Raw genomic sequence first — 26,351 nt, 5'->3', positions numbered from 1 at the left:
CTGAATGGAAGATTTCCAATCTTGGAGCAACAATCACACTTCCGAGGCACCTGATTGACATGGAAGAATGTTGGATTGGCCTGAAAGGTGCTATAGAAATGCGCTAAGAAAGATGCTATAGAAATGCGCTAAGATAATTTTATAGAATTCCAAGTGCTTATGGAGGCCCCAGGGCAATGGCTAGAATAGGAATATTGTGGAAACCAAATGCTGCGCCAATGCCTTGGCCAACACGCACCTGGGAATAGGAGAAGGCTGATGCGATTACTTAGATTCTCACCATTCACATTCAAAGCTGCCTGTTCATTCATCATTTCAGCTTCCAAGTGGGGAAAGAGATGAGACAGGCCTTTAAGTGCTGTCGACTGAGTACACGGGAGGTTTGTTTAATTGTAAGAATGATTTACCTTCAAGAACTACCTACAGTCTGCACTATTATATTGATAATATGTACAAGCTTTGAGAAGTAATTGGTCTTGTGGGTATATTTAGCTGGCTTTGAACTAATTGGCATAAATTCTTAATGCTTTTTTGTGCAGTTGCTGTTGTTGAGATAAACTGCATTTGCATTTTCCTTAGAAACATCACCTCAGGCCTGCTCAGTTGAAATATTTAAGTCAGAAACAGACTATTTGGCCCATCTCACCATGCTAGTCCTTCTGTTATTCCCAGGTCATCTTCCCCCACATTTATCTAATTTCCCAACAAATTGATAATTGGTGCCCACAAGAAGTGGGGGGCGATTTTCATATCCTCAGCGCTCTCTGGTACTCTGTTCCCCTGTTTACTGAATCTCTTTTTACATTTTAGATATGCAGCACGGTTACATGCCATTTCGGCCCATGAGTCCATGCCGTCCAATTTACACCCAATTAACCTACTCCCTCAGAACGTTTTGAATGGCGGGATGAAACCGAAGCCTTCAGGGGAAAATCCACGCAGACATGTACAAACAGACAGTGCAGGATTTGAACCTTGGTCCTGATCGCTGTAAAGGCGCTGTGCTAACCGCCATGTCAACCGTGCCGCTCTTGCGTTGATCAACACCAGCTCTCCTCTCCCATCCACGGCTGTTACAGGGACTAGCAACCCGGTTTTGAATCTGACGGTGTCTGTAAGGAGTTTGTACATTCTCCCTGTTCAAAACGTACGGGAGTTGTAGATCAATTGGGTGTCATTGGGCGGCACGGACTCGTGGGCCAAAAGGGCCTGTTAAATATAAAAAGTAAACTGAAATATTGGGTACAAATTGATGGTGACCATGATTTGAAAGAAAAAAAAGGTGAAGATGTGCATTTCTGTGGGTCTTTCTGGTTGTTCTCAAACATGATAAAATGTTCTCAATGTTACAAGATCACAGAGAAATCTACATGCAGTTCATTTATTTTGAGGGATGTTAATTGTGGTCTAAACATTAGTGAAGCACTGGGAATGGTTCCCCCCTACCCTCCTACAATGAAGTATGATAGTCCTTTTACTTCCTCCAGAGAGAGTAGATGGCCTGTAGTTTCACATGTCACGGAAATGTGTCACTTCCGACTCACTGACAAAGTAAAAGTCTGATAATGTGCCCTCCAACCAATTGCAAATCCTGAGGGTTTAGCACCTAGCTCACTGAGATGTTCACCAAAGACTTGCAAATTTCCGCAGGTGAGCCATGGAGAGCATTCTGTCTGGTGGCATCACTGTCCGGAATGGAGGTGCCAATGCGCAGGACAGGAAAAGGTGACAGAGAATGGAGAACTTGGCCTGGGGCATCATGGGCATCAGTCTTCACTCCATTAAGGAGATCTACAAGAGGCAGTGTCTCAAGAAGGCAGCCTCAATCCTCAAGGACCCTCTCCACCTAGGCCGTGCCCTCTTCTCACTCCATCAGGAACGAGGTACAGGAGCCTGAAGACCAAAACCCAATGTTACAGAAACAGCTTCTTCCCCTCCACCTTCAGATTGATGAATGGACAACAATCCACAGACATCACCTCACTTTCTCTCTTAATTTGCACTAATTTTTTTAAAAATTGGATATTTGCGTAAATAATCATACGATAATGCAGTAGGTGCAACAAGGTTGTTTCCCATGGTAGTGGAGTCTTGGACAAGAGGACACAACTTCAGGATGAAAGGGTGTCAATTTAAAACAGATTGGCAGAGAAATTTCTTTAGTTAGAGGGTCGTGACTCTGTGGAACTTGTTGCGAGGTCATTGGGTGTATTTAAGGCAGAGATTGAGAGGTTTTTGATTTGTCAGATGTGGTAAACCACTGTAATGCTACGATTGGCTGCTGCCAGCTGGACACACCTCCCAAGACTGATCCTACCCATAGCCCTTTGCATACTTCCCATTCCACTCTGCCTCAATCAGTCAGTGAGGTTGACGGCTGTTCCAGTTTATAGTTTATTCACTTGAGTCTTTTGTGATTATTGACAGTGCATCATCAGGGCATCAAGGATGCTGGGAAGAAGGCCGGGCAGTGGAGCTGACTGCGAGGATGGATCAGCTCATGATAGAATTGCGGGGCAGACTCGATGGGCCGATTGGCCTATTTCTGCTCCTGCATCTTGTGAATAATGCTGCTGCAGATGACAAATTTTGTGGCACATGTTCAAGACCATAAGCCTGATTCTGAACTTGCCTGCTTCACTTGGAAACTTATTATCATGCTTTGTGGTGTGTTAAGAAACAGAATTAAAAGAGTGTTGAGAATTGTGTTGATGGAAATAACTTCGTCATCCAGAAAACCTGCTCTCCCGTGCCACCAAATCCCAAGTGTGCTGGATTTTTGGTGTTGCCGTTCTGCAGGGTCATGAAGTATCTATGGGTGAACTTCTGCCTCAGCACTGAGGAAATTAGTGCCCGGCCCTGGGGCTATCCTGGTCGAGAATGTTGATGGCATTGGTGCACACACTTCAGAAGGAATCGTGGTGCATGGATATTGAGTGTCCACCAGGTGCAATGACTGCTGCTCTTCTAGGAGCCCCCGTGTCCCAACCATCACAGTGAGCACATGCTGAGTAGCAACGAGAAACACCACTGAGCTCTATTTAAAGACAGCACCCCCATCCCTGCAATTCATCACTGATTTATTTTTTTCTGCAAGTGTTTGGTGGTACCAGATGGCTCAAATGCAGAACATTACAGGAAATGATTATGCCAACCACGGCACACCATTATGGCTTTTCATGTGTCTAAGTGCTTTTCAAATGTCACAATTGTCGCTGCTTCTCCCAGTTCCGCTGGTAGCACCTTGCAGGCACCTACCGCTCTCTCTGTAAAACGTCTCGGAAATCTCCCTTAAACCAACTTTCGCTTCCCACCCACATTCCACCTGAAGCAATCCCTACAGCTGATTAGTAAGGGATTATTTCAGGTGGGATGTGGGTGGGAAGGGAAGGTTGAGAACCACTGCTCTAGACCCAATTGTTACTGAAATTTTTTTTTCAGAAAAATTGTCATGGGCCCATTTCCTTTGGAGTTATGAAACCGTGCACATAACAAGTCAATTAGGGATGATTAAAACAGTGGTTCTCAAACTTTTTCTTTCCACTCACATCCCACCTTAAGCAATCCCTTACTAATCACAGAGCACTTATGGCATAGGGATTATTTAAGGTGGGATGTGAGTGGAAAGAGAAACATTTGAAAACCACTGCTTTAAACCTTCTTTCCCCCCCCCCCCCCACCTTAAACTTAGGCCCTCTAGCATTTGATATTGCCACCCTGGGAGAAAGACTCTATCAGTCCTGTCTCTGCCTTTCATAGTTTTCTATACTTCTATCAGTTCATCCTTTGCCTCCCCTTGATGGGGAAGTTCAGTGCCAAAGATGGTTGTGCTTGAACATTGCTCATTGGCAAATATTTTCAAGTGTTGCCAAGTGACCACGATGTTTGGTGCATCCAGTCTCCCATATCTGACGCTCTCACTCCTTCACTGGCGCCACTGAACTTGCTGAGGTCCAGGGCGCCATGGCAACTCAAGAAAGCCTCCATTTTACCTTGCGGGAATGTTTGGATTAGCTTCTTCAAGTCAAGCAAAGGAAAGCTAGCAGCTGAAGGCATCGGGATAAATGACCTAATTTTGGAAAGTCTTGCAGGGGCCCAGATAACACTGGGTTGAAAGACAGTGATTAGTTTAATCATTCCATCATTCATGCCATACATTTAAAGATGAGAAACTCTGATTGCCTTGCTTTAATGGTACATTTTGCCCTGTCCTGCTTCACGGTTTACTGACAACATGAAGGCATTTTTACCTTACCTTTGTCTTATCTGGGAAACATCTGGCAATGCAACAATGACTACATATTGACCTTATTACAGCAACTGACTGCTGTGCTGAATGCACCGGGGCATAGTTTGATGCAAGATAAAGGCATTGCTCTGTAATTTAAAGCTTGTTGTTAAACGGAAGCAACAGCTTTAGCAGAACCGCCTCCCCCAGGTTTGCGCAGGAGGAGACACCAGACTAAATACATTTCACAGATTAAATACCACACCACTGGAGTGTTCAAAGAAGAATTAGCTTCAGGCGTTGTTACATGAACTGTATCTGAACATAAAATAGAACAAAGTGATCTGCTCATTTCACAAGGGTGAATACTTGAGAAGTTGTGCATTGGTTTTGAGATTCTGCGATAATGTACAGAAGAAGGCAAATATTTTAAGGGCTCTCAGAAGAGGCATGGTTGATATCATTCATGGCTAAATGAATGCTCTCATGTTCAAAACAGATGGATGTGACTTTGAGACTCCAGTCCAAAGGCTTGAGATTGTCCTTGATGACACTCCCAAAGAGATACTGATGGGGTACAGCAATGTCAGGGGACCCATCTCTGAGTGGATGTCAGGACTGCATGTGAATGTAAAGATTCAAGTTTCAATTTATTGCCATGTAATAAATATAGTACAATATTACACAAAATTTTCATCTGCTGTAAGGTAGACAGATTCGCCATCGCCAGAAATTGCTTAAGTGCCTCGTGCAGACAGAGAAATAGGCGCAAAAGAGAGATATTTCCCCCCCGCCCCCCGAGTCACCGAGTGTCCATGGATTCACCTCCTGCACTCCGCAGCCATATAGAGACCAGTCCAAACAATTAGCAGCCCGAGCTCGAGATACAACATGATCAAGAACCCTTCAGCACCCTCGGCACCCTCTTACTTCCCTGTTCTGATACCTGGTTCCCTTACAGCCAGTCTTGAGACAGTCTCCAGCAGTCCGCAGTCCAATGCCTGCATGGGTTCCTCGCCTCGAGTTGCCAACAGCCCGCCATCTGTGTGTTCTTTAGCCTCAGAACCCCTTGCTGGTTCGCTGCATTGGCCACCATCCCATGGGTCATCTCCTCTGCTTCTCTTTCTCAAACAGAGGGGGGGTCTCCTTGTTTTCTGGTGCCCTGTGGCCAGTCCATTCCTTGAATTCCGGATTCATGGGGTTTAACTGTATGAGTTTCTGGAGGAACTTAGGGCATCACTGGGAGAGAAAGAATTGTCAAGAAATCCTTCATCAAGACTGAGAAGGTGGAGGGGAGATAGCTGGTGTAATGAGGACAAGGTGGGAGAGGGGCCAGAAGGGAAATGGTGAACTGGAGGAGGGGGAGGCGCAGGGTGAAGGATGGGGAAGCAGAGGCAGTTGATTAGCAGGTGACAGACCAGAAAGAGAGAGGCTTTCTCTTAAATTCCCCTTGAGCCCAGTCCCCTCAGTTCCCCATTGGTGCAGCATCTGGTCACACAACCTTCCCAAGGCCAAGAGGAAAAAAGGGTATTCATTTGGAATATCTTCCTGAACTGATTGGCCTGAGGGTCTTTTGAGAGGCCAGTTGAGCCAACCACATTTGTCTTTGTCTGGGATAGTCACATGTAGGCCGGCCAGATGCAAGGCAAGGTCAATAAATTTCCTTCCGTGAGACATGACCAAGATGCATTTTCACCAAAATTCAATAGTTTCATTAATCATTAATCATCCCAGCATTTTAATTCTGTATTTATTTAATTACTTATCTGAAATTCCCACCTCCTGCGGTGGGACTTGAACTTGTATCTCAGGATCAACTCTTTGGCCAAGCCTTCAGTCACCTCATAATCCTGGTGTCGCTCGATGCTAGGTTTTGTCTGGTAATTGCTCCTGGCTTCTTGCACTGTTAACGAAAGACTTCCTGGAGTCTCCCTGGACTCCTGTGTTTCCTTGAATACTTCCCCACAACGGGAGCAGACAGGAGGTGCAGAGATCAGCTGAAGTTTATAATGGGTTTTTTTCTTGCCTGCCTGTGTTACTTTAGAACTGAACAAATTATCAGCTGCCACATTTTATTTAGCTAGTATGATTGGAAACAGCAAAGCATGGTTAATCGTCCAATTGCAAGTGCGCAAAATGTATTATCCCAGGCACTTCATCTGTTCTTGTATAGTTCTATTGTTAAACCTCCTCACGGGTCAGGTGTAAGAGAAGGTCTGGAGGTTACATGGCATTGGAGGCTAGATCGGTGTATCTTTTGCTGTTTTCCTGTTTTATGTTCCTCTTGTCCTGCAGAATTGTTCATGGATGTTGATTAACTCCATCTCCCACAGGAAAACTTGTCTTTTTCTTGACCTGGACACCATCAGTGTCACAAAGAAACAGACATAATAGGCATTAAACGCATCACGCGAAGCAGAGCCCCTCCACCATCCCACTTAATCCTGGTCTCCTCTCTTTCCATCTAAGGAAATCTATCCACCTCAGCCTTGGGACTTTGATGCTGGTTAGGCACTGATTTTATTCCCCCACTGGTAAAGTTCAATATCTCCACAATCACTTGTGTGAATGGCCCCTTACCCCTAACACTTGTGGGGACGTGCAGTGAATATGTTAGCTGCCTTGTTTTCTAGGCAATGGGGGAGGCACCAATTCAAAGACGCTTCCTTGGCTGTGAACGAGATTGTGAAGGTGCGATAGGGGCTTTGGAAATCCTTTTCCTCTCTTTCAACCCCAGAGGATCAGCAACAGTACAAGATGTCAAAAAAAAGTTCCGGGAATGTGTCATGAAGCTGCCTCCTCAGTAGCTGGCCTCGGTCAGAGCAGCTAACCTCGGGGGAATGGAAGTCCTGATGCAGCTGCGACCCAAGATTCCATTTATTTTCGTCCTGCTCTATTCGATAATGTGAAAATTGAAACCACAGGTCAAATGAGGCAAAAGCAACGATTTCAATCATGCGAGGCAGGAAGATGAATGGGGCACAAAAATCAAAACGTGCATTACTGCTTACCTCGAGAGGAACACAGAAAACAACTCCGGGCTTTGTGTCATGCTTGGCCCTTGATAGAAAGGGTCTTTAGGTTAGAATTTGATTCAACGCTGTCATCTGGAGTTGAAGACAATTGGTCTTTCCCCAACACCAAAGCAGGATCAACAATCGCTTGATAAAATTTACAATTATAACATTTTACCACATGAAAGTAACACGACAGGTTCACAGTTAGAGTTACTGCACAGAAACCCGTACTCCCAGCACTCATTCCAGTTGCCACCACTCACTTGGTCTGAAGCCAGTGACTTGGTCAGGTACTTTGTACGGAGAACCATAGAACTCTACAGCACAGGCCCATTGGCCCTTCTAATCTCTGCTGAACCATTTTTCTGCCTGGTCTCACTGACTTGCACACAGACAATATCCCTCCTGTCCATGTACCTGTCTAAATTTTTCTTAAATGTCAGAATTGAGCTTGCATTTACCAATTCAGTTGGAAGCTCATTCTGCGTAAAGTTTCCCCTAACGTTCCATTTCAACCTTTCCCCTTTTACCCTTGAATCATGTCCTCCAGTTTTGATCTCATCCAACATCAGTGGGAAAAGCTGTTTACAATTCTATTATCTGCACCCCTCATAATTTTGTGTACCTGTGCATCTGAGCCTTTGCCTTCATCACCAAATTCCTTTACAAGACACAGGTGTTCCTGGAACAGATCATTTTTATCCATGATATCTTAAAGACCAACTAACCACATCCCCTGGCTACCTTGAAACCTGCATGAAGGGATCAACCCTGAAACGTTTGTTATGTATCTTTATCAAGTAAACTATTTGACCAGCGAAGTTTCTCCAGCATCGTGTTTATACTTCAACCATGGTGTCTGCAAACTTTCATGTTTCACTTGCCCCAGCTGCAATCTCTTTTCACTGCTAGAAGCCTGAAGACCAGGACCTGCAAACACAGCCAATACCTGAATGTGGCACAGCCACAAGTATCAATGAATATCAAGATTGTGTTGTCAGTGCAGCCAATGACATATTGTTAACGGCCCAAAATAGGAAAGATCTTTCTTGCATGTTTCACACCAAAGTGGTATCCAAAGTGGTTCATGGCCAGTGTGTGATATAACAACATTACCATTGTTTGGTGCACAGCAAGGTGGCTTAATAGAGGTCTACATGATTCTGAGAGGCATAGATAAGGTAATGGCCAGTGCATTTTTTCCAAAGGCAGGGGTACCAAACACCAGAAGATATCTGAGCAAAGTGAATGGAGGAAAGTTTAGGGGAGGCATTTGGGGGAGTTCTTTTACATGGAGAGTTGTGGGTGCCTGGAATGGCTTGCCAGGAGTGGAGGTTGAGGCTGGAACATTAGAGACATTTAAGAGACTCTTAGACAGGCACATGGATGGAAGTAAAATAGAGGATTATGGGTAGGAAGCATTTAGTATTTTTGGGTTGGCACAACATCAAGGGCTGAAGGATATGATTTGTTCAATCCATGTTCAACAACCAGGATCAGTGTTGCTCTCAGTGAATTGATGATCTGCTCTAATTATGCTCCAAAGTTTTGCTTTTTAATTGTTCTCTCTCATATGTAGTTCAATAAGTAAAGTGGAACTGCAGAATCACAGTGATTGATTAATCCTATCCCAACCACAAGGATACGGACCAAATGAGGCTGAACCAGAATACCAGCATGGTTGGCAGGGATGAGTTGGGCTGAAGGGCCTGATGTGCTGTTTTTCCTGAAGCAGAAGTGAGGCCTGATAGGTGTATAATATTACGGTGGGGGGGGGGGGGGGGGGGGGCGGGGGAGGAGGGGGTAGACAGGTAGACATTCTTAATTTCCCATGGTGGGATTGTCTAAAACGTCGGTTTAAGATGAGAGGTAGGAGGTTTAGAGAGGATCTGTAGACGAATGTTTTCCATACAGAGGATGGTTGCAGTTTGGAACACACTGACTGAGGAGGTGGAGGAGGAAGGGATTGTCACACCATTTAAGAAGCATGTCAACAAAATGCTTTAATTACCAAGGGGTTAGAAGACTATAAATCAAAGTAAAGCAGGACACCTCAGCAGAGACCCTCGTGATAGAGTCGGATATCTTCACAGTCCGCAGTCAACAGTTGGAGCTGTTACCGTGGCAGCTTTGAGAGGAATCATGTGGCCTTTCCCTAGTGAATCTGAAATTTGTTGCCACAGCTGGCTATGGAGGCCAGGTCTTTGGGTGTATTTGACGTGAATGTTGACAGGTTCTTGATGAGTGAGGGTGTGAAAATTTATGGGGAGAAAACAGGAGAATGGGGTTAAGGGGAAAGATGCATCAGCTTTGATTCGAAGGATAGAGTAGACTCGATGGGCTGAATGCCCTAATGCTGCTCCTATGTCTTCTGGTCTTCCATTCTTGATGGGTATCAAGGACAAAGGGCCTGTTTCTGGGCTGTGCGACTCTATCACGAGGGTTTCTGCTGAGCTGGCGGGACACGTTTATTTGGATAGTCCACCAAGGTTTAGCATTCCAGTCTGGACGTTAAGAATGGCCGTCAGAGCAATTAAATCACAGCAATTCTTAATGTCACCCACTCGCGCAGTGGGGAAAGAAAAACGCCGAGATGTTTCCAAGAGCTTATTTATAGAGCGAGAGAGGCCAAACCAAGTATGCAATGATATTCTGAGCTCAGGTTTGACTGACAACATAAACGAGGATATCTTCACAGTCCGCAGTCAACAGTTGGGGCTGTTACCGTGGCAGCTTCGAGAGGAATCATGTGGCCTTTCCCTAGTGATACTTTATACATTTATTTACTGGGGAGAGAGTTACACTGACACCTGTGACTGAACTTTTTGGCAGCAGGCATTGTATTTCCTGTCCATGTGGTCATAGGCCAGGATTTAACACTCATCTCAGGGTGGCAGGGGAACCATTCTCCTGACTGGCCACTGTCCACTGACTGAAGGTGTTCCCACGGTGCTCTTGAATCAGGAGACTCAGGAGTTCGACGCAGTCTTGACGTGTCCGGATTTCATGCGTTCTTCTTGTGTATCATCCTCCATGTGAGCTTTCTCTAACCTGAATACTGAGGCTTAGTAAACTATTGAATTGTACAAAGCCCACCCCTGAGCTTCAATGGACACAGCATTCCAATGGTAGGAAGTTGAGCCAAAAGCTGAGGCCCACTCTGGGATCAGATGACTCCGCTCCAGTGAATGGGATAAGGCAGGTCTGGTTAGTTTAAGAATGAGCCAAACCTCTGGTTTTGAACATTCCCATAGAGTCAACATGAAACTCTGTGTCATTTTATTCTGTAAAGAAAAAGAAAGATTTGGTCAAGGTGAGATATAAAACCGACGTCTATTGAGGGGACTCGGAAGGAATAGTTTTAAATTAGTGCAGTGAGTTTCTGCTGTTGTCCTAAATAACGTTATGAAGAATAATGACGGTGAGGTTTTTTTTCAGACATGCAGCACATACAGATCCTTCCGGCCCATGAGCCCGTGCTACCCAATTGTCCGACAACCCCTGTACGTTTTGAAGGGTGGGAGGAAATGGGAGAACCTGGAGGAAACCCACGCAGACACGGGGAGAACGGGCAGAGCCATACAGACAGCACCAGATTCGAACCTGAGTCACCTGCGCTGTAATAGTGTTGCACTAACCCCTAGGCCAATGGTTCTCAACCTTTTTCTTTCCACTCACATACCATTTAAAATAATCCCTATGCCATTGGTGCTCTGCCATTAGTAAGGGATTGCTTAAGGTGGTCTGTGAGTGGGAAGGGAAGGTTGAGAACCACTGCTCTGGACCCAATTGTTACTGAAATATTTTGCTTGAGAAAAATTGTAATTGGCCCATTTCCTTTGGAGTAATGAAACCCTGCACGTCATGAGTCGATCAGGTATGATTAATAAAGTAGTTTTAAAACTTTTTCTTTCCACCCACATACCACCTTAAGCAATCCCTTACTAATCACAGAGCACCGATGGTATGGGGATTACTTAACGTGGGATGGAGTGGAAAGAAAAAGGTTGAGAACCACTGCCCTGTGCTAACCATGTTACCATAGACCTGAATGAACCATGAACTAGCAAGGGGAATACATCCTGAAAGCAGGGTTCTTTGAGTGCAGAAGAATGACATGGTTGAAACAGAAGACTGCTCAACAGGTCGGATGTGGAGAGCATGTTTCACTTCCGGGCCAAGGGGGTTAGAACCAGGAGTCAAGCGTCAAGACGTGAACAACAATGAGAAGCTGAAGGGATTTAGTTGGCCAGTCAGCATCCATGGAGAGAAATGGACAGCCAACATTTTTCGTCGGGACTTTTATCGAATCGTGATGAAGTATCCCAAACATCTCTCTCCATGGATTCAAGACTGAAGATTCTTTTATAGTCATGTAATAAAAAGGGGTGTAATATTACACAAATTTGACTTTAATCTGCCATAAAGATCCCGTCTCATCCTATCATTCTCTCCAGCTTCTCATTGTTTGCAATTTTTGTGTTTCTTTGTCCAAATTAATGGTTGGCCAATTTGAGACTGAAGATCTGACAAGAGGTGATATTTTTTCATTCAAAGGCTGGCTAAATTTTGGAATTCTCTGCCCAGGGAATGATCACGCTTAAAACAAAAACACAAATGATTTGTGGGTGTTGAAGGATTTGAAGGCAATGGTCTGAGGATAGGCTATGATGTTCAGTGTCTCCTGACAGCCCTGTGATGGTCCCCACACTGATCCCACTTCCCTGCTCTCTTCCAGTCCATAACCCTACATGCCCCTCCGAACCATGTAGCTGTCCAAATCCGACACTGTCTGTATGTTCTCTCCATGAGCGGCGTGAGTTTTCCCTAGTTGCTCCAGTTTCGTCCCACCCTCTAAATATAGGGTTGTAGGCTAATTAAGTGTAATCGGGTAGCATGATCTCAATGGCCTGAATCAGCTTCTGTCGTGTGGCAAATAAAAGTTCAAAAATAAAAATAAAGATCAGCGAGGATTGTCTCACTAATTCCTTAAGTTTACCTACACCCTTTGGGGAAATTGCTGCTCTGGCCTCTCTGTGACCCCAGATCTAGTCTTGCGGTCAGTGCAGCAGGCCGGTAATTCAGAGCTCTGGGCTAAGAGGAGCTCGGCAATGACTGCTGACCAACAGCCCATCTGACAGATTCATGGCCGATAATTGATCAGTGGTCCGAAGAATGGAAGGGAACTCAGAGATGTTTAGTACCCAGAGTAACGTTGCCTTCTTGCACGAGTGCTTCAACTTGTGTCTTTCTTCTTGAATGGCACAGTGCGAAAGTTTGTACAATGACTGGCAGCAGTTGGGGAGCCTATCCAACCTCTCGGTCTGCTCTCGGCCTGCTGTTCAGGCTTAATCTTGTGCTCTGCTCAGTAATCCTCTCCTGTTAACTCTGGCTCCCCAGGCTATGTTTAACCTCGATCGGAGCACATCGCTCTGACAGCGGGGTGGCGGCTGATAACTGGGGTGGGGGGGCGGGGGGAGGGCTGGCGTGAAGGCTTAGTGTGAGGGTGGGCATACTTCCAAAGGTCTGAGCAGCCAAGAGTATGCACAGTGAGAATTCACAACACAGCAGTCTGCAAGATGTTACATGAACTCCATTCCGGCATGGAAATGCGAACTGGTTTATCCCAGGCTAGAAAGGTTTGGATTTCTGTAACAGTTTTAGCAATCTGATTCTTTCAAAGGTGCGCTCACTGATGTGTTATTACTGTTACAACATGGGATAATGGTGAACTCGCCTGGGTGCAGAGTTGGTGTCAGAAGAGATATAATCGGGGGTGGGGGGGGGCATTAAGGTAACCACAGAAGGGGACACAAACTGCCATTCGAGAACACACTCAGTGGGGGATGGGAAGGGGAATGGGTGCCATGGACTTCCTCTGTCCTCCAGGCCATCACACTTACCCCTCCCTCTGGCATTTCAGACAAACGTGCGTGGATTCGAAACCATGTGATTCATTTTGGTGACATCCCCTTTGAGGGCATCACCCGGTGCGGTCCGCAACTCCTTAGTGCTGCGGGGGGTTGGGGGGGGCCACAATAACTCATTTGGGGGTGGCCTGCGAATGCTCACCTCCCCCCCCCCCCCCCACCCGCCTGGGTGGGAGAGAGTTCTCCATGAGGTACCAGAGAGAACTGAACTACTTAAAAGATCACCATTGGATCTATTACTTCCACTGAAGAGGGAGTTGATTAGCCTCAGTGCTGAAAACCGGTTGAGTCATAGAGTTTTACAGTAGGGTAACAGGCCTTTCATCCAACTTGTCCATGCTGTTCCTGAACCTGATGCTGCGAGTCTTGTGAACAGAGCGTGTGCTGGGTGGTGTGGATCCTTGATGATTGCTGCTGCTCTCCGACAGCAGCGTTCCCTGTAGATGTTATCAATAGAGGGGAGGAACTGAGATATATGCAGGTAGACCCTGATTTACAATGTTCCTACTTGATATTTCAAAGTTACAATGGTCAGAATCTGTACTTCCAATTTCAAGTTCTGATGTTTTCCTGCGCTTGAGATACATGGCACAACAATGCAGTGACGTGACTCTCTTGCAATGCTGGGTGATTGCACCAAACCACACCAGCAGGTCTCTGCAGCTTTTGAATACTGTAAAGGTTTTCAGCATCCTTTCCCCGGCCACCCACTCATCCGAGCTTCCAATGCCCAGGCCACCTGCCCATCTGTGCTCCTGACCGCGGGTCCTCTCCCTGGCCGCTGTGCACATTACAGGAGTGGTTTTTGCAGTGCAAATGAATAAAGGTTTTGAGCATTTAATTACAAAAAATGGTGGAGTGTGGTTCTTTCCCCCTGACTTACAATATTTTCGACTTACAGTGGGAGTCCTGGAACTGAACCCCCTCACATAAGTTCCTGTAGAGCATCACCCAGTTTAAATTGGCATCCTGGTCTTCACAGATATCCGAAGGTCTGTTCCTGTGTAAAGTAGGGAGAATAATCCACTGGGGAAAATGCAATCCTTTTGTGTGCAGGTTGACTCTGTTATGGCATTACAATCAGCTTTGTGTTTCCGTGGAAGCTGCTTTCTTGCAATGGGTTGCAGATGTCTCGAAATTCAAGCTGACACCAAGAGGTCCATAACCCTAATCAGTGTTGATTAAACTTCGAAAGACAAAGGGAAGAAAATGGCAGAATTCCAAATGGTGCAAGTTCACTTGGATGCAGGGCAAGCCAATTGTTCCAGTGAGCTCCAGTGTCTGATGATCTCCTCATATTTTCCTCATGATCTTTGCTAAAGGTTGAATTTCACTTCAGTCCCAGGCAGTTAAACATTCCCTTGTGTGCAAGTCTGAATATCTTCAAGTTAAACCAACAAGCTCGAGCACAAGGCACATACAAATTTAGGCCCAGTGTCAAGAATTCCAGAGCCCAAGATGTAATCAGCTAATGAAATAGACGCCAGGGTACAGGAATCTCAGGGAAAAAAAACCCTGGAACCATTTTAGGAAAAGCTGGATTCAGCATGAGAGCCCGTTGACCTCTGCCTTCTGAACTGTGGTGAATTAATGGGATAACCAAGAAAAATAAGAACATTTAGTCATCGGATTTGGGAGCCAGAGTGCAGTGTTCAGCTTTTCTAACTTGCTGTATCTTTAGGATAGATGATCATCGACCTCTGTGCCATGTTCAAGATTCCTTTTTATTCAATTCTTTTATTGTCATGTAATGAAACAGATGTAATATTACATGAAAGTTTATTTAGTCTGCTGTAAGGCCGACAAAGATTCGCCAGCAGCAGAAATTGCCCAGAGCTCAGTCAGTGAAAGAGAAGCAAAAGCGAGTCCCTCCAAAGTCACTGTGTGTCCGTGGATTTTCCTCCAGTGCTCTCTCAGCCATACAGAGTTCAGTCCAAACCCAAGCTCCAGATCCGAACTTCCGACACAATCAGGAAGCCTTTGGCTCCCGAGGCCCCTTAGGCGCCCCTCCCACCCTCGACACCCTGGCTCCGATACCTGTTAACCCAGTCTCCTGCAGCTTGGTGTGAGTCCTTTGATTGCAAGTTACCAGCAGCCCACAGCCTGTGTGGGTTCCTTGCATCGATTCACCAACAATCTGCCACCTGCGTACCTGTCCTATCCTGAGAGCATCCTTCTAATATCTAGACATCTATTGATCTCAGATTTGAATATATTCAATGAATAAGCATCCACAGGCCTCTGGGATAGGAAATTCAAATGATTTGCTACTGACTGTGAATAAATTTATCCTCACCTCAATCTAATGAGACCTTGACCTTTAATTCTAGGCCCCTCAACTAGAAGGAAACATTTTCCCTATTAAGCCCCCTAAGAATTTTGTAAGTTGCAATGAGATCCTCTCTCATTCTCTAAACGGCGGGGAATGTCTTGCCTATTCAGATCCCCTCAAACCATTGGATCTCTGCTCCACTTCCTCTCGGAAAACTCAATCCTTTTTCAGGTAAGGAGACTACTCCAGGTGAGGAGTATAGAAGATGTTGGACACACTCAGCAAGTCGGGCAGCCTCTGTAGGAAAAAATACCATAAACATTTCAGCTCAATTAGTCTTCATCAGACTGGGGCAGAGAGAAAAATGTTTGCAGAGGAAGTGAGGGAATGGGAGTGACAGAACTAATGTCTATCTATCTCATAAATCTCTTCAATCTGCGACCATCAAGAAGGAGGTACAGGAGCCTGAAGACAAACATTCAATGGTACAAAAACAGCTTCTTCCCCACAGATTTCGACAGATTAGATTTCAAAATGGACAATGAACCACAGACACTACCTCCCTTTTTCTCTTCTTTCACATTAATTTATGTTTTTTTTAAACAGAAATGTAATTTATAGCAATTTTGTGCCTGTAATGCAAAATGCTACTGTCACAAATTAATTTTGTGATACATGCTCAAGACAATAAATTCTGATCCTGTTTCAAAATTGTTTTGAGTGACCTTGGTTAACTTTTGGCAGTCTTGATAAAGGGTCCGCACCTGAACCATAGAGTGATCATTTCCTCCTCTGGATGCTGTCTGACCCATTGAGTTCCTCCAGCTGTTCATTGTCCCCGATGGTTCATTTGTAAAGTTCAAGGTTTTGGAAGAAGTGGTAGGACAGTCAGAGATGCTGGTCCAGAGAGCGGATACCGTAAAAGCCTGGTCTCTCAACAATCAAGTTAGGAAACACTTCTCCACCAAGATCATGGTAAATCCTTGCAGCTATGTTCTCCAATTATTGCTGAACTAGTAAATTGTTAAATCTGGGATCAAGAATTTTTATTAAGCAAATGGATTGAGGCTATTAAGTCACAGATTTCCCACAATCTTGTTACAGACATGAACAACAGCTGCGAGCACTCAAACTCCTCCAAAGCCCACCACCTGTACGGACGAGAGCAGGTACGTCTTGAAAACACACAATGTCCATGGCCCTCCTGGGCAGAGAATTCCATGGCGCATTGAGATTTCTCCTCAACGCACTGAGATTTCTCTTCAACTCACTGCCTTTGCAGAAAATCCAAAATATTGCAGATGGTGGAAATCTGAAATACACGGCAAATCCTTCTTTCCTGATGAGTCAAAACCCTGGAAATCCTGTGCAAGAAGTGACACTGGCTTCAAAGGTTTATGAAAGATGCTGATTTCTGCCCTCTCAAGGGGGATGGGCCTTAACAGTTGCCTTTTGCCAACAATACCCATAGCCCAAGAATGAATGTCCAAGCATCAGGCGATCTTGCTGAAAGAAAATGTCCTCAGTGGATTTGACATAGACGGTGTCGGAATGGGGTTATCCTTGTCTGGGGTTCAAAGTTCAAAATTTAGATATATTGTCAGAGTACATACATGAGATTCCTGAGAGTCTTTATCCTGTGGGCCAGGCAGAATTTCTATTTACTGGTTGTGCAAAATAAAAACTGTATTTAAGAAAAGATACATACAAAATACAAAAGAGAAAAATGAAAACAAGAAGAAAGTGTGCAATAGAGAAAATAATAAATAACGTGCAAAGTTAGAGTCCTAAGATGAGTCCCTTATATTTTTTACACACCTGCTGCATTCCAGGAAATTATTCCCAATTTCCCGGAACGCAGTCTGTGTAAAAAGATCGGAACGGAATAAGGACTCATTCCCGTTACGACAATTTACCCCATTTACCCCTAGTTATTTTCAGTCTAAATTGAACTGCAGGTGATCCGTGAACAGCAGGACATCCAGCCTCCTTAAATACTGCACTTTGCGGTGTGATATGGATATTTGGTTTTAGTTGTTCATGTGTGAGCGAAGGTAGGGAGGCACTTCAGAACGGAAAAAATCACGCAAGTTCTATGTAGAAAACGTATTGGATGGAGCTTGTGTTTTAGGAGTCTGATGGTGGAGGGGTAGCGACCATTGGTAACAACCCAGAGGCCACCGACTCAGAAGAGGAGGTCAGCCATTCAGGATTGAGATTCACTGCGCAAGGTGCCTGCAGAGGCCGGGTGCATCCAAAACATCTGAAACTCGTCACCTTCTGCTGGAGGGCTCAAAGGGTCAGTGAGGGTAAATGGCGCCAGAGGTACAGGGTCAGCTATGATCTTGCTGAATGCCAAAGCGGGCATTAAGGAATGCGTGGTCTTGGGTGGTTACCCCTCACAATCAGCTACAGTTAATAAATGAACAACACTGCCTATTGTTCGACGTGCATTTATTTTGCAGTGTTTATTGTGGCTTTCTTTCATCATATTAAAGTTTTATTTGCCTATGCTCTTTGTTCAGGTGGTTTATTTATTCACGTTCTTGTTCTTTTGAAGAGGCAGACTGGATTAGTGTCACCTAAGCCATTGTTTGAACTGTAGCACCTATATAAATAAGTCAAAAGGGACCTTAGTGAAGCAGTGGGGTGGGAGCCGCTACCTGTTTGTGCAGGAGTTAATACATCAGAGCGTAGTTCATTGCAACAATGGCTCAGAGTGGAAACTCAGCCAGGAGGGAATGGAGATGGGCTAGAGAGGCTGGGGGTTGGAAAAGGAAGAATGGAAGGGAATGGCAGTACATCTAAGGACCAGTGTACTGAATGATATGATGTGCCTTACTCAGGCTTATCTATCAAAGGTTCGTAGAACATTACAGCGCAGAAAACAGGACCTTTAGGGTTTCTGTTCTCTGATGAACTGTAATTCTGCCTAGTCCCCCTGACCTGAACATAGCCCTCTCTACCCCTTCCATTCATGTACCTGTCCAAATTCTTCTTAAATGTATAAATTGAGCCTGCATTCACCACTTCAGCTGGCAGCTTGTTCCACAGTCCCACCATTCTCTGCATGAAGAAATTTCCCCTAATACTCCCCGAAAACTTTTCGCCTTTCACCCTTAACCCATGTCCTCTGGTTTGTATCTCACCTAACCTCAGTGGAAAAAAAAACTTTCATTTACTCTGTCTATACCCTCATAATTTTGTAAATCTCTATCAAATCATTCTTCATTCTTCTACGCTCCAGGGAATAAAATCCTAACCTGCTTAATCTTTCCCTGTAACTCAGTTCCTGAAATCCTGGCCACATCCTGGTAAATCTTCTCTGCACTCTTTCAACCCTATTGAGATCTTTCTTGTAATTTAGTGAGCAAAACTGCATACAATACTCCAAATTTGACCTCACCAACATCTTATACAACTTTACCATAACACCACAACTCCTGTACTCAATAATGTAATTTATGAAGGCCAATATGACAAAAACTCTCTTTACAATCTGTGACACAACTTTCAGGAAATTATATATTTGTATTCCTAGATCCCTCTGTTCTACTGCACTCCTATGTGCCCGACCATTTAAAATGTATGTCCTTCCAAAATGCAACCTTTAACACTTAACTGCATTAAATTCCATCTGCCATTTTTCAATCCAACTTTCCAGGTGGTCCCGACCCTTCTGCAAGCTTTGAAAGACTTTCTTGCTGTCCACAACACTTCCAATCTTAGTATCATCTGCAAACCTGCTGATCCAATTTATCATGTTGTTATAGATGGCAAACAACAATGGTCCTAGCACTGATCCTTGAGGCACATCACCAATCACAGGCCTCCAGTCTGAGAAGCAATCATCCACTGGGTTTGCCCTCATAATACTGAGACTGTTGTGTCTAAGAAACCAAGACCCATACAGCATCAATTAGGCCACAACCCCACCTCCCCCCCCCCCCCCCCCCACACTGGGCCACTGCATATTTAAGGGTGCCATGGGCTGATATCCTTAATTGGGGGGGGGGGGTGCTCAGATGTATAAGTGGGCATGGAAACTGAATGAATTAAACATTTATTTTCAAGAAGGAAAGGACTTTGCTGCTCGGCTTCTCTGTATAGTTGCCAAGCAACGCGAGATTCTTTTCAAGAACTAGTCAGGGTCGTCCTCCCTAGCCCCTTGCTATTTGATCTAGCCTTAGAACCTCAGAACCTCTGGCAAAGGCCCTGAGGGACATTCATGACATTCAAGGGATTGTCAGTAACTCGTAAGGGTTTTTTGTTTGCAGATGACCTATCAATTTATATTTCAGATCCCAAAAGATCTATCCCAGTTTTCTCAATTCAGCTCTTCCTCTGGATATAAGTTAAACCTTCATAAAAGTAAACTTTTTCCGATTAATATGCTGGTCCATCTCGATTCTCCAGTTCCATTAAAGATTGTCAGAGATAATTTCACATACTTTGGGGTTAAAATCACTAAATGGTTTAAAAGTTAATATGAACTCAGTTTTTCTCCTGTATTCGAGTATCTTTTTCTAGATGGTCTCCTTTTATCATTATCTTTAATAGGTTGTATTAATGCAGTTAAAATGATATCTATTCAAGGTATGAATCAAAAGCTACAAAATATATGTAACCCTCAGGATAAGCTGTTCACATGTTTTCTTTTTTTTGACTAGAATAGGTTAGTTGGTTTTTATATATTTTGATGTCTTTTCAGTCTTCATCTAGGAGGGGGGACTGGGTTTATACTGTTTGATGTTTTATTTTAATATATATTTATATGTGATATTGTATTTTCAGTTTTATTCCCTTTTCTTCATTGCACTGTATTTATTATAAAATCCAATTTAAAAAATTGAAAAAACGATTTTTTTTCGAGGATGGAGGTTTTTTTGGAGACCGTCTGGAATGACCAAGATAAATGTGGAAAATTAACAATATTTTTTCGAGCATTCTTTGCTTCGACGTGATTGTGTTTGACTGACATGGAACCTGCTTTGGCTATGAATTATTTTCCATGTAGTTTTCCTCTTTTGTCTATCGTCTTCAATTCTAGGAAATAAGTGTGGAGGCCAAAAGGTTTAGCTCCATATTTCTCAAAACTGAAACGCCACAGAAATTTCAAAAGGGTCTTCTTGTATCGTACGACATAAGTGAACTGATTGCTAAAATTGGAAATGCTCAAAACGTCACTGAATCATTTTGCTTAAGTGTCCATTATAATATCTCATGACATGAACTTCAATGCCAAATAAATTATTTAAACAAATCCTCTGAGTAAGTCCACTGTTTCTAGAAGAACTGATGAGACGGCAAGGGACATTGAAAAACAATTAGTCATTTCATTGCAATCCACTGAATTCTCTTTACAATTAGACGAATCCACTCTGCAAGAGAATAATACTCTTCTCGTGGTTTATGCCAGATTCTGGAATGGAAACAAACTGATGGAAGAGATGTCGTTTGCCAGAAGATTAAAACAGGGTCTGACTATTTTGGAAGAAGTTAAGAATTTCCATTAACGAGAGCAGTATTCTATTCAAGAATGTAGTTGCCTGTGTAACTGAAGGTGCCGCTTCATTGCTGGGCGATGCAGAGGGTTCGTCATGCACCTGAAAAATGCCATAGCTTCAGTCTTTTCTGTTCATTGCATCATTCCTAGTGGCTAAAAACTTAGGAGAACGTTTAAATGCTTTGCTTTCAATTGTCATAAAGACTATAAAATCACATTCCCTTCAAGACCAACAATTGAGGCAGCAGCATGAAGAAAGCGACGAACATTTCCAGAAGCTAATGTTGCATACCAAGGTGACGTGGCTGTCCAAAAGATATTCCCTCTGCCAATCTTGTTGCACTCTGGGACACAATTGTTTCCTTTGTCTCTCATAACGAGCACAGAGATAAAGTCATTGATGTAAAGGGGGACATATTTTATCTGGCAGATGTCTCTGACAAATTCAATTTATTGAACAGAACATTACGGGGTAAAAACAATAACCCTGTTGATAGTAAAGAAGTCAATGTTACTTAAAAGCTCAAAGTCTATTGGAACAATATCAGACATCAGGAATTTTTACAAATCTGAACGCGAACGCAGACGATGGCATTACTGTTATGTGAAACACCTAAAGACACAGATCTTCAGGAAAGATTTAATGACCTGTTCAACCTCAATATCCCGCATTGGATATTAGATCCATTTAAGAAACAACCCATTGATGTTGATGCAAGAGAGTTTGATTGATCTTCAGGGTGATATAAATTGCACACCATAAGTCCAATCAATTTAAAACAGATTTTTGGGTTAAGAGTGATCTGCTGAATCGATTTCCAAAACTATGGGAAAAGGCCAAAATATTTTTAATGCCTTTCTCTCAATGTACTTGGTTCAACATGGATTCAGCAAGGAAGTTTCCTTGACAAAATCCAGGAACGGACTTGATATCACAACAAAAGGTGACCTTTGACTTTCACTGTCCAATTTGGAGCCTGTCGTCAAAACACTTGCGCAGGAACATCAAGCTCCAGGATCTCGCTAAAATGCTCATTTTATAAGAATTATTTTTTCAATTTCTTGTTATTAAATTTGCACAACCTCGAGTAAATGCTTAAGGTTCCCTATTGACTCATCGTGTACAAACCGTTGCAGTATTTGTAAAACATTTTTGTAATATGTATTTTCATGCTTCTCTTCTTTCCCACTTGTTCAATAAGAATGATTTCAATGTTAATTGTTTGTTCTGGAATCACAGGCTCAGAGTAAAAGCCTTGATTTCCTTTCACCTCACGTAACAAATATTTTTTTATGTCTTTTTCTGTGGTCGGCAGGAGAGAAGTACAGAAGAAACCTACTAAACTTGAGGGCTTCACAGGGAAGGGAGCTCATAAACTTCGAGCAGAGCCCGAGAGGACCCTAACCAAAAAAAAAAGAAAGATCGAGATTGAATGAATTAAAAGATGGTTGTGGGTTGAGCCCTACCCCAGAGCACATAACCTAAAGCAGCCATTCTCAACCTCTTTAAGGTGATGCCCCCATTCGGACTCTGCTCAGAGTTTAGGGCCCCCCCTCCCTGTGAGGCAGTCAAATTTAGTTGGTTCCTTCCGTACTTTCTCTTGCCAACGACATAAAAAATATTTTGTGACTTCACTCTGTGATTTCCCCTCCCCCCTCCACTTAAATGTGTTGTGGCCCCCATTGAGAATGGCTGATCTAAACCTCAGCCCTCAGCGCAGCACTGAGGCAGTGCAGCTTTGCTAGATGTGCCTTTGAACCAAGGCCCATCTTCTCTCTGGATACTGTGCATATGCACCAAAATTCTTACTCGCTGCAGCTGAACACGCACTTTGTTTAAAAAGTAGGATGCTTAATTGAATTAAAAAGAGACAATAAACACAAAAAAAGAGAAATAATATTCAGTTATCCTAATAATGTGGATAACCCTTTTGTGGTGTGGGAGCAGAATATGGTTGGGGTAAGAGGGGGAGGTTCAATAGCTTGATAGCTGTTGGAAAGAGGGTTTGAAACACAAAAGTCTGTGGACTCTGCGTTTGCAGTAGAAACCCAGAAATACTGGAGGAACTCAGCCAGTCTTGCAGTGCCAATGTTACCTATAGAAAATCTCTGCTCCAGTGGTGGTGTAAAAATGTCGGGACGGAATTATTTATGCAAATTCCATCCCGTAATTTTTCCACTCGTACCCCTTACACAGTGTAAATTGACTGCAGCGACTCTGCAAGAAACTGGCCAAACAAATATGACATCCCCCCCCCCCCCGCGCCTTCCGACAAACTTCCTAACACAGGAAGGCTGTGGAAAGGTACCCCTGTGTAAACGACCACATCGGGACACACTGGAGGAGGTAACTGTGCTGACTTTATTTTTGGAATAGTTCCAAAGTTTGTGTGTAAAAATGCCAAAGTTTTGGTCTTGAGAGCCCTTCCTCAAGATATGAGTAGAAAACAGGTTGGTGCTTATTTTAAAATGTTGGTGAAAAAGGAAGAACGGGATGGTTATACAGACCAACAGACAAAAGGTGCTAAATGGATGCAATAGGAGGGCGGAAGGGGAGGGAGGAAAGGTGAGAATTGATTGGGGGAGGGAGGAAAGGTGAGAATTGATTGGGGGAGGGAGGAAAGGTGAGAATTGATTGGGGGAGGGAGGAAAGGTGAGAATTGATTGGGGGAGGGAGGAAAGGTGAGAATTGATTGGGGGAGGGAAGGGAGGGAGGAAAGGTGAGAATTGATTGGGGGAGGGAGGAAAGGTGAGAATTGATTGGGGGAGGGAAGGGAGGGAGGAAAGGTGAGAATTGATTGGGGGAGGGAGGAAAGGTGAGAATTGATTGGGGGAGGGAAGGGAGGGAGGAAAGGTGAGAATTGATTGGGGAGGGAGGGGAGTTGGAAAGGAACTGTTCTTGAACCTAGAGGTGCTTGTCTTCAGACTTCGAAGGTAGCAGTGAGAAGAGGTTGAGACCAGAGTGATGGGGTTCTTGGGTACATTGACTCCTTTGTGTTCTATCCATCATAATATCTGTTCAATTATATATCCATGTCTCACCTTTGGTGTCCTGATCTCTTTATCTGTTCTACCATGATTTTTGACTTAACTAAATCATTCTTGAACTGTGTCACATGTTTGACACTTTTCAGGGGCTTCAATACACAACCTCGTGCTGACGTGAAGGACTCCTTTGATCTTCGTACTGTTTTCACTCTTTCTTCATTAGCTTCAGTGAAAAGAGGGTCACCTCATTCCCTTCATTTTGCTAAAGAAGATGGTTTGCTTTTTCTCCGGAACTTGTTGTTCTTGACAAATGAAGTTTTCAAGAGGCTGACGTGGTTTTGATCACGAGAAAGGGAGTATGTTTAATAAAAGGTGGTGTCAGTAGGATGATCGCTAGTCCAAACCTGAGATTTATAGTTAGGAGAAACTACTGTTCCCAGAGAAGACAATGTTGGCCTTTATAATACGGAATGTGTCGGGAGTGTGTCGGCCTGTGTCAGGATGTGGCTATTTCCTGCTAAATTGTTCATGACTACAGCTTCATTGTAAAATGCAAAGAAAATGCTGCGGTTCTGTTTCCAATTTCCAATTGATGGGGACACTTGACTATTTTAAAACAAGCACGATCAATTCATAATCTTGCACTAAAGACACTTCTGTGAAACTTAATGTCACTTAGAATTATATATTGAGCTGAGGAAGGATTTAGTTAAGCCAAAAAAAAAGTCTAAGTAGCCCCGTGTGTTGGGAGAGGGTGGGTTCAATGTAGTGGTGCAGTTTTAATTGAATGTGGGCATCATGTTCCACTCAGACTTTGCTGCACTGTTCCATGTTCTATCCCTGAGTTATTTTGAAGAAGCATAGTAGAGTTTTCTAGTGTTCAAGCTAATAGCTCTCTCTCAACCTGCCTCTTTGGAATAGGTTATCTGGCCACTTACTCAACGCTTATTAATGATGACTTAGCCAGAAAGTGGGCTCCCCACCCCGGATGAGAAGGAGAACCTGAGGAGGTGACCCGGGGTCGGTGACACCGGCGGCAGGCCAGTGAAGGGCTCTGAGGCTGAAGAACACACACAGGCTGCCAGTGACTTATGGTCAAAGGACTCCTACCAGGCTACGGACTGCACGAGACCATCTTAAGACTGGCTGAGGGCTATCACGATTCAGAACCAGGATGTGAGCCACAGGCAGGGAGGGTTTCTAAGGGGTCTCGGGCGCTGAAGACTTCCTGATCGCTTCAGAAGTTTGGATCTGGAGCTCGAGTTCCCAATGATATAGACTGAGGTCTGTGTGGCCGGAGAGGCTGTGGGAGCACTGGAGGTAACACTGGGAGACTCTCACTTTCTCTGACTGTAAGAAGCATTGAGCAATTTCTGCTGATGGTGAATCTTTGTCTGCCTTAGGGTAGAGTAAATGCATTTTTGTGTAATATTACATCTGTTTTAATACATGACAATAAAAGAATCTTGCATCTTGATTGTAAATCCCATTTCCTGAATGAATAAAATTGCCTGGTAATATGTCCATCTCCTCTAGTACCTCCCCAAGTTAGAAAGTTTCAAAGTTACTGCTCCCTCTCTTGTCAAAAGAAAGAAAAATCTGACCCCAAGAAATGACTTCACTGTGAAATTATTTTACAGCAGAGGGTATAGCATAAACCATCTCTACATATCGCCAGGGCAAGTGAACTCTGGTTCAACATGTGCACAGCAAACAGCTACTGTTGACAGCCAACTCTGTAATCAGGAATTAACAGAGGGACTTGGTTTAATAAACACCACATGTGACACCTTTCATGGCTTTAATACACAACATCCTGCCGGCGTGAAGGACTCATTGATCTTAGTACTGTTTTCACTCCTTCTTCATTAGTTTCAGTGAAGAGAGGTCACCAAACCACCTCATTCCTTTCGTTTTACATTTCAAAAAGAGGATGATGGCTTATTTTCTCAAGAACGTTGTTCTTGATGAAAAATGGGTGGGATAGTGGGGAAGCGAGGCTGATCATGAGAAAGGGAGTATGTTCGGTTTAAAGGTGGTGTCAGTAAGGGTAATTGTGAGTCCAAACCTGATATTCATCGTTAGGAGAGCCTATCAGGACCTACAGAGCAGTGCTAATTCTACAAGGTACAGTGTATTTAGATTTCTTTTGTGTGTGGAAACTTTTGTTCCAGATTTATCTTTTATATGTTAAAAATATTTATTCGATGTAGTGTGAATGATGCAGGTTGATTACCATTTGAGAGCGCTGCAAGCTTACTGTTTATATATCTTCACGCTCATCTCTGGCAAGATCAATAACCAGACAAAGGGCTCGGTTAGATGAAACAAGGGCCAGAGCACAAATCACAGAGGAGGTGTTTCCCATTCTTCCCATCATGTCTGCTCCATCCTTCAACAAATCAGTGGC

The sequence above is a fragment of the Narcine bancroftii genome, chromosome 14 (assembly GCF_036971445.1).
Source record: "Narcine bancroftii isolate sNarBan1 chromosome 14, sNarBan1.hap1, whole genome shotgun sequence".
NCBI classification, from domain to species: Eukaryota; Metazoa; Chordata; class Chondrichthyes; order Torpediniformes; family Narcinidae; genus Narcine; species Narcine bancroftii.
This window is presented reverse-complemented; position numbering follows the sequence as displayed.